The sequence below is a fragment of the Falco punctatus genome (assembly GCF_963210335.1).
Source record: "Falco punctatus genome assembly, chromosome: 15".
Classification (NCBI taxonomy): domain Eukaryota; kingdom Metazoa; phylum Chordata; class Aves; order Falconiformes; family Falconidae; genus Falco; species Falco punctatus.
The window spans coordinates 5,862,466-5,871,417 of NC_137595.1; the positions used below are offsets into that span (position 1 = coordinate 5,862,466).

The following is an 8,952-nucleotide window of genomic DNA, read 5'->3' on the forward strand; positions in this document are numbered from 1 at the left end:
GTTAGATCTCTCAGCACAGTCCACAGCTGAGGAGGGCTACATCAATCAATGATTAAATAGGATTGCAGAACTCAAGATTTTTTGGTGACTGTAGGAGTGAGGAAGGCTCTCCTTATAAAAATATTATAAAATTTCCAAGAGACAGGTCCCACGTGAAAGCTCTGAGGTCTCTGTAGGAATCTGTCTAACTTAAAATGCCGACTTCATTAGCAGCAAAGGGTGCAACCTCTAGCAAATGCAGACAGCATTTTACCTATTAAGACAATCTGTATGAGAGAGACTTGAGGAAAGTAGCTCAGGAAGGTGTTTTTTTTTTTTTTTTTTTTTTTTTTTTTTTTAAAGTGACCTATTTAAAGTTGAATTTTTCAAATCATTTAAAAGGAGAAGACTTAGTTAATGCTACTTAATCAAAGTTCTCTGCAAATAACTTAAAGGTGACAGGTCAGCAAAGACAAGCTTATTTAAAGACTATATTTTAAGATTTAAAATGCTAAGAGTCTTACCAAGTCTAATCTGCTAAGAATTATAATAAAGTATAAGAAAAGTTCAAACCTTATTTATTTCAAGATCAGATTTATTATTTTTTGAAGTCCTCACAGGCAAAGAAACAGACAAGAATTAACACAGCGACTATATTTCTCTAAAAGCACACAGCCTATCTACAGTGTTGTTTGGATGGTGGTTGGTCACTTCTGTTACCCAAAATATTTAGGATTTCTGGTTGGTTGTTCTCTATGTTCTAAATGGGTTTCTGTGTTTTAGGCAGTGGAAGTTATTTACTTTGGGATGTGTTTTTTTTTAATATATAGACATGATGTGACAACATCTGTAAATAAGCTGCAGCTTTGTGCTAATTCCAAGTTCTTGGTTGTAATTTTTTTTTTATTATTTTTTTTTAAATAGCTGGTGCTGGAGTTTGGAATGAAAATGGTGACCATATCATTATCATGCCTTCAAGGGACTTATACACACTCTCATTCACTCTGATATGCTATATCTGAGTAGCTTGGTGTTCTGGGCCTATTTACTTTGCTGAAGTCACTGAAAAAAAGGGGGCTATGCATTGCCCTGTGTTGCTTTCTGCAGATACATTTCATAATAAACCACTGCACAGTAGGATTCTGATTTCAAGTTAGTAATTGGAATGGTATTTTAATTAGAAATGTGCACCTAGAACTTTACTTTTCCTATGTCAGAGTTACATGGTGAATATCTAATTGAGGAACAAAGCCCAAGTGATTTTCTACTTTTTATTTAGGGTAAGAAAGAAGAGGGGGCTATACAGTGAAACCACAGGCTCCTGGAAGGAGAGAGAGTTCATTGCTACAATACGGTACTTGCAGCTGGGAAAAGAGAAAACATGAGCTAATGAAATGAAATGAATCACGAGTTCAAAATTCTAAAGAAGACTTGACATAACCACAGATATATTACTAGCCTGAATCCAAAATATAACTCAGCCTTGCAGTTGGGTCTGTGAGAGTGACAGAATCTGAATGCCCTTTTTATATCTAAACGTTATTTGAATTACAACCACCTCAATAAGCAAAGAGAGGGGTTCTGAGAGAGAAGGGAAAGACTGCACCATTGTGCATTCTCCAAATCAGTGCTATCCCAGCAAAAAATAATCCAGGACATGTTTTAGATGCATTTGAAGATTTGTGAGGCATATGTGTCAAGCATATTAAGAACAAAGCAGCAAATCCAGACAGCTTTTAAATAGCAAATGATGTGCTTTAGAATGAAGCAATCAATGTTTGGAGAATGCTTTTAATAACACTGTGTCTCCTTCTGGAAATAACCTATTCAGTGCAGGAAATTTCTGTTTGATTATTTCTACAGGTAAACATTGTATTTATTACATTCAGAAAACAAGAATTTACATAGCTGAGCCTACACATACTCTTGTAGCATTTTCCGTCTCCTTTACATTTATAATAAACATGAATTATATATGGAGACAGCCATGCTCTGTTTAAACTGCTGCACTAAGTACTCCTTGACGGCAGTAAATCAATGGTTTGCTTTCTCATACATTTGAATGAATGTAATAACTGGAATAAACAATTAATCTGATGGATACACAGGAACTCTCTGCAGCTAAGTAGAACTAGAAGTATAATACTGTTCTATTGTTCATACATTTTTCTTTTGCTGATGATCCCACATTATTGACTTCGTGTATTGTGTCTAATTATTTGATTCTCAAAGTTATTTTTAATAACTTATTCAGTGTTCACTTAAACTGGTGTCTGAAAAAAAAATTGTTTTCTTCATCTCCTTGACTTAATAAGTCAATTAAGCTCAGCTTTGGAAGCTATTTGACCAGATACCAGTTTCTGGTTTTGCTACCTAGTTAAATCTAATGCTCCTGTTACTACTGTGACACTCAGGCACCTAATATGTTAATATTTTTTTAAAAAGAATGTTAATATTTGTATAACATATATACACACATATATCTGAGATGCTAAGTGTGTGTGTATATATATCTCAAAATACTAAAATGCCCATGACTACTTTCTTACTACCCTAAAAGACCAGCATGAGCTCCAGTTTGGCTATAAGGCTGTTTGGATGTGTCAGGAGACAATAGGTGAGTGAAATTGTTCAGAAGAGCTTTCATTAGGCTTCTGCTACCTTGTGCCCTGAAGGTGTCATGGACATCATTAAATTAACAGAGGAAACAAGAACAGATGTACAGTGACATTCTGTGGACAAGCATGAAATATTAGATAATATATTTGCAGAGCTTCTTCCATTTTGTGTCTCCTCATTTTAGAAATGGAGGAATTGGAACCACTTACATAAGAGAAAGAAATGCTCGGCAGAATGTGCTTGTTCCTGTTTCTCTGTCTTTGTTAAGTGAAATCAAGGAATAAGGAAAACAATCTCTTTAGGACTTACCCATCATACTTGCTGAAGCTCTTGGATTTTTTCATTAAGTGCAGAGACTGGCCTTGCACATACCCAGACCTTGTTGTTGCCTACTCAGACAGTAAATGGAGTCAGTTAATAACTTTGTCCTACACAAAGTATTTACTGTGCTTTACAGGGCTGGAGCAAGCAACCAAAACAAGTCGACCTTACATCTAGGGACAAAATACTAGGTATATCTTTCCCATGAAGCTTCTACTTTCTCCAGTATAGCTTACATTCTTACGTTAAGAATGTTGATCATGATTTACACAACAACATAACTGAGATCAATGCGTGGAAGACAGTCTTTGTTTCTGTTTGAGGCTGACAGTGAACAAATCTGTTTGGGACAGGACAAGACCAAAGGCATGAGCTTGCTGTTGGACGAGGCAAGAGCATTAATTGATAGCAATACTGTGAAAAATATTTTTCTTTGCTTTCAGCCAACTCTGTGAAAGGATTCTGAATACTTTGTGTGCAGCTGGTGATATCAATGTTTAAATGATAAAAACCCCAACTCTGAAAATTTTTGTCTTGAAGCCTAGGTAATTTCTTACACTTTTTCAAAAATGAAACCAAGCCATTGCATAGCCGCTGAAGAAAGGCAAAACAAGCATGGACCCATACGTTAAAAAAATAACTCCAGAGTCATTGGAATGTTCAGAGCTGTATAAGACTTCTAGAGGAGTCTTGTTGCATTGCAGTGTAATTGAAAAATAACCTAACTGAAAGCCTGATTCTGGTTTTGTTTCAAGGACTAAATGGAAGACGTAAGGCAGCCTTCTGAGGGATTCTGGGTCTCCATCTCAGGTAGCTGAAGTAGTTCAGCGGCATCACAGGAGCAAATACACCCTACTTATCGCAGTTATCTTTGGCCATTTATATAAGAAGTGATTAAGACACTTGCTATAGTCCAGGACTGTATGAAAGAAGTGGAGAAGGGACAACACATGGCAAACACCAACCAGGTGAATCTCCACGTGCTAAAAATGGTCAATATTTGGTCTTAGGCTCCAGTTTCCCTGATGTACCACTGCCTGCTGGACACAAAGAGCAAGCTTTGAGTCAGGCAAGTTTTATGCATGTGTTTTTGCTTGTTTTCATTGTGATCTCTGTGTGGGAAAAGCAAGCCACAAAGAAATATTTTTAATAAAAAAATAAGAATGATGGAAAGTATTCTTTTCTGAATGGTATCAAAAGGTTACTTGCCACGAAGTATTTCAGTAGAATATGCTTTAAATTCACAGCTTGGATGAGATTCACAGGCAGATGACTAACTTGCTATAAACTCATAATCTATTCTTTACATTGTCTGCATTATATGGAATTTCTTCTGCCCTTTTGGATAAAGGTAGATAGCTCCTTGTACCTACAATAGCTGCATTACAATAGCTGCACTAAATTTAAGTGCTACAGTGATGTTGCAGTTAAGGAATCTTTTCTCTTACAGTGGTAAAGAGCTGTCTTCGGACACATGCCTTTCTCCTTGGTCCTTCCTAACCTCACCAGGAATGTATAGTTGCATCCTTAAGCAAGTTTTCTTCATAGGAAGCCAAGTACAGAAAGCAACTCTCCACAAGAACCTCCTGTCATCAAACTAGATGTCAACCAGAATCTCCCCAGCCAGCCTCCTGCTACTCCTGAGCAGCACCTTAGGCATGCCCTGAACATTCAGGAAGACAACATATTTCAGCCCTCTCCCATCTTGCCAGCACTACTGAGAAACATAAGGCTGCTATTCATTTGACAGCAGTGTACTCTGCTGTACAAAACCCACTGTACAAGAAATTGAGTCTGTGACACAATTGTTCGGCTTTCTCACAGTCACTGGGAATTATGACTCTGTCCTGCTATGTGTTGAGGCTGTGCGCACAAAGCCTGGCTCTGCATCAGCCCGCTTAAATTGAGGTTGGCTGCAAAGCTGGAGTTCTAGACTCTGGATTTCAGTTGGCGTCTAGCATGCAGATTGGTCAAGATTGGAAAATACAGGCATATGCATTGAAGAGCCTGAGCCAGTGGCTGACATACAAGTCCTCTGCTGGTCTCGGCCCTGGATTTCAGCACCCTGGATATGAAAGTGCTTCTTCCATCAAGATGAAGTTTCTGACCTGCATCGTCTTCTGTAAAACCTTGGCTAGTGGTCCCAACAGCAAGCTGAACCAGTGTAACACACCTGACATTTGAAGCTTTGTGTCATGTTTAGGTAAGTTAAACCTCCAGATCTAAACCACTTCTTGTTTTAATTTGTAAATAGCGATGCATAAAGGATGAGTTTGTACAGGAGTAGTCCATGAACCTAGCTGTCTGTCTTTTTGTAATTAAGCAAAAGGCTAGAATTATAGGAAAAAGCAAAAGTAGATTATTTTTTCCTACATGTTTTGGCTTTCTGTCTCAGAAACAAGCAGACCTAGTGGACATTGGTATCCACGGTTAAGGGAGGGGGAGGGCAGCTTCTCAAAAAGTAATTTTATTTTTTGCCAGATCCTTTTAACACTTGAGGTAAAGGTAGATTAGAATAAGCTCTGCATCAATGTGGAGGTTAAGATGGTAAAAGTTTTTTTTTTTTTTTAAATCATTATAAAAGACATTTCCTGAGCTATCTAATTTAAATAAGTTACCTATTCCACAGAGGTAATATTGCATTTAAATAGGAGCTCAGATTTTAGAAAAATTTGCCTCGTGACCCAAAGTTAGAATTGACTTTTCTTTGGCAGAAGGTAAAGTATTTCTGAAAAACCACTCCTTTTTAAAGCATCCTGGAATGCAGATATTAACAATTTTACTCCTTATGTCCAGAAAGGGTTGTATGTTTGGGGAGAATGGGGCAAAGCATGCCACAAAATCCTTCTTCTAAAAAGAAATAGCATTATTAAGTCAGTTGTTTCCTTGTTAATATTTATGAATAACCACACAAAATTCTCTACTGGTGAGGGAAACATCAAGAGTTGGTTAGTGTTGGTCTTTCTTTCTCTTTTGAATTCTTCTCTCGCATTGCTTTTCCTTGTACTAGCTCTCAATTTCTTCATATTGCTTAGATCTTCCTGTCCGCTTTTCATTTTTTCCTTCCCCCAAAGCTATGTTAAGCCAACAAACTTGTGAACTCTTTTGCCTAAGAGGTGCCTTTATTTTGGGTGTATCACCTATTAATGTGTACCCCAAGTGGGGATTGTAGTGTTGGGATTTTATCGTGCACCAAAACAACAGCAAGATGCTTGTAGGTCAAAAATCCCTGCAGCCTGGGTTTTATTCATGCCAGTATATTAAAAACTGGATGGGGAAAAAAAAAAAAACACCGACCAAACAACCCAACCCAAACCCTCTTCATTTTGTCCTTGAAACCTCACAGAGAGAGATACTTCATGAAAGGAACGGAGGTAATTTTTCCATAACTGACAGCAGGCCTGTGTCACTTGCTATAAGGATCTGATGCACTTTAATCCTTAAGGTTATTCACTGTATTTCCACTTACTCAGGCACTTAGGCTCTCTCTCCCTGTCACTTGTGCTTTCCATGTACATTAGTGTGCTTACAGATGCTAGTGGGCATACCTAGCTGAACTACTACTGTGAAAAGATAATTTTCCGTTTTAGTTTTAGGCTACACTGAAAGGTTCTTAGAAAATGTCATGAATAGACAGCATGCTGAAGGAGCCACAGTCATCAGGTTCATAATTGGAGGTCTCATCTTCCATAATAATTTTAACATATAGTTCTTCATTTGATAACATAAGAAGGTATGGTAACTCGTTATGTGTGTCTCCAAATTACTCAAGTATAGTAACTAATTATGTTTGTCTCCAAATTACTCAATGTCAAACAGACATTTAATTGAAAAAAGTCTACTTGAAAAGTTTGAGAGAGAAGCTGGCTAGTTAAAAAGTTCCAAAGGTAAACTTTTGCTTGTTTATGAAAACATAATTATCAAGGGAGAGAGACGATGTAAATATGATGGTTCGATAAGGCTGATGATTACCAAAAGCCAAATGATAATGAAAATAAAATAGGGTTTTGAATTAAGATGACCTAATTTTATTTCCCTTCTCCCACTGACTGGCTTTAATAACTTTTAAGGAATGTGCTGTTCTGCATGACCACACCAATATTGCATCCTCTTCTGAGCTGTGAGTCCTCCTCTGCATTTTTTGTGAAATACAGTGAAATTAAAATGACTGATAATTGAGCTTGTAAGACAGTTTGGCAATCATAAGGGTGATCCTAGTTTTGATACAGCCAAGAGACTTGCCAGCATTATTTTTTGTTATATTAAGGGGAAAGAAAAAAGTCAATTCGCAGATAACATTTGCTGGTTAATCTAAGGCCTGGGTGTCCTTATATTTTGTTTAACCTCTTCACAGATGTTTGATGGAATGTGGACAGATAATTGAGTGCAGGATCAAGTCTTATTCCTGGAACGGCTTTTATGGCTACTGAGGTAAATTTTCTTGGTCTGATAACATCAAGAAAGCTTTAAGTAAATGGAACATCTTGTATTGTGGTCAAAGAGATATGAAACATAGCACTGTAATAACCAAGGCAGTCTTATTATCAAGAAATATACCAAAGGAAGACAATAGCATTCTCATTTAAAAATATAAATTTAAAAATTGCAATCAGAATTCAGAAAGGGAAAATTGATTCCACTTCTTAAATCCGTATAACTGCATGCAGTAATAAAATGTGTTAAATCCAGTAGCACCTAGTCACTATTTCCTTTTCCCTCTATATACAATATACTCACTGTCTGCCCCAGTTCTGATGAAGGTGATAATCACTTGCTGCCAAACCAAAAGGAAAAGCAAACCATTATTATTCTCATGGTAGTAACAGGGGGTTTTGCAATGAAGGAGTGTGTGCGCTCCAATTATTTGACTTCCTGTCAGAAAATTATATGTTACTATGTTTGTTTTCTGCTTTCCAGTCAACGTGCTTACAGCACTGCATTTTCTAATCTTTCTGGTGCACAGGCTGACATTGCAGCACCACAGTGTAGTCTGTTACCTTCTGTCACATCTGCTTAGATCCAAAGTAACATGTATATACTAAGACACAACCTGATGAAACACAGCACATTGGCAACATAAAGTCATGCTCTTTCTTGGCCTTGGGGACAAGCGTAGAAACTGAAATTCTAATACAAACGGTACTGCAGGCAATAGTCCATTTGTTTACTGGATTCATTGATTAAATGAGAATATTCCATGTTCAGTAATGAAAAAAGTTGGTAATATTTCATGAAAACATTTGTTAAAATGTGTGATTTCAACATATGTTTTTTTCTCATTGCCTATTTTGCAAATGTTAATGGGAAAGTCATAAATGAACAGAAGGCCAATCTAAGTCATTCCTACAGCTTATTAGAAATGAATTTCAATACATGATTAAACAATGTACAAGCCTTGTTCTAATCCTATTCATGGAGTGAATTTTATCCTGTAGAAATAATTTTTTTAGAAAGATCATATATAGAAAGCATGTCATGACAGATTTATCAACAAATCCAATTAAACTAAAAGCTAGAATGTCTGCACTAGAAAAATTGTACAAGAGAAATTGCTTCATGAAGTTAATGATAATGCGTTATGTCGACTGATGATCCAGCCTTCTGATTCCAGTTAAGATTTAAAAAGATAAAAAAAACCACCAAATCAGAATCCTTTGCACTGTCAAAACACAAAAGTATATGACCCGTTTAAACGTAAAGATATTAATAAAAAGAAATTGTAAGGTGTTTATTGCTGGTGGATGATAATGGATGGGTATGTTCAGGAAATGAGGTTGCTTCAGTGAGAAGGGGGTCTTCTCTGCAACCACGTAACAGACCTTGTACTGAGTGGTTCATCCGACATGTTTTCCACGTAGAACAAATATTCAGGTATTGTAAATTCTGTTTTCCTGGTAGGGGACCAAGCTGGGTGAGACAGATCGCGACTACTAATTATTTAGACCTTTTATTAATTAAGTTGGTATTATTAATAGAATACAGCTTTTATTATTAATTACAGATAACGATACATCCACTTACTCCCCCAAACAG

At 36.7% G+C, this 8,952-nt stretch overlaps 1 long non-coding RNA gene across 2 annotated transcripts in view; it reads left to right on the forward strand.

The window, feature by feature from the left end:
• Positions 1–3: 3 nt before the first annotated feature.
• LOC308053849 overlaps positions 4–8,952 on the forward strand; it is a 38,844-nt gene continuing 29,895 nt past the window's right edge. The window contains exons 1-2 of one of the 2 annotated variants that reach the window (XR_013923828.1): positions 4–6,652; positions 7,274–7,350. This is a non-coding gene — a long non-coding RNA (uncharacterized lncRNA). Of the gene's footprint in view, positions 7,351–8,952 lie in introns of both variants that reach the window. The other variant, XR_013923827.1, reaches the window with a different exon arrangement.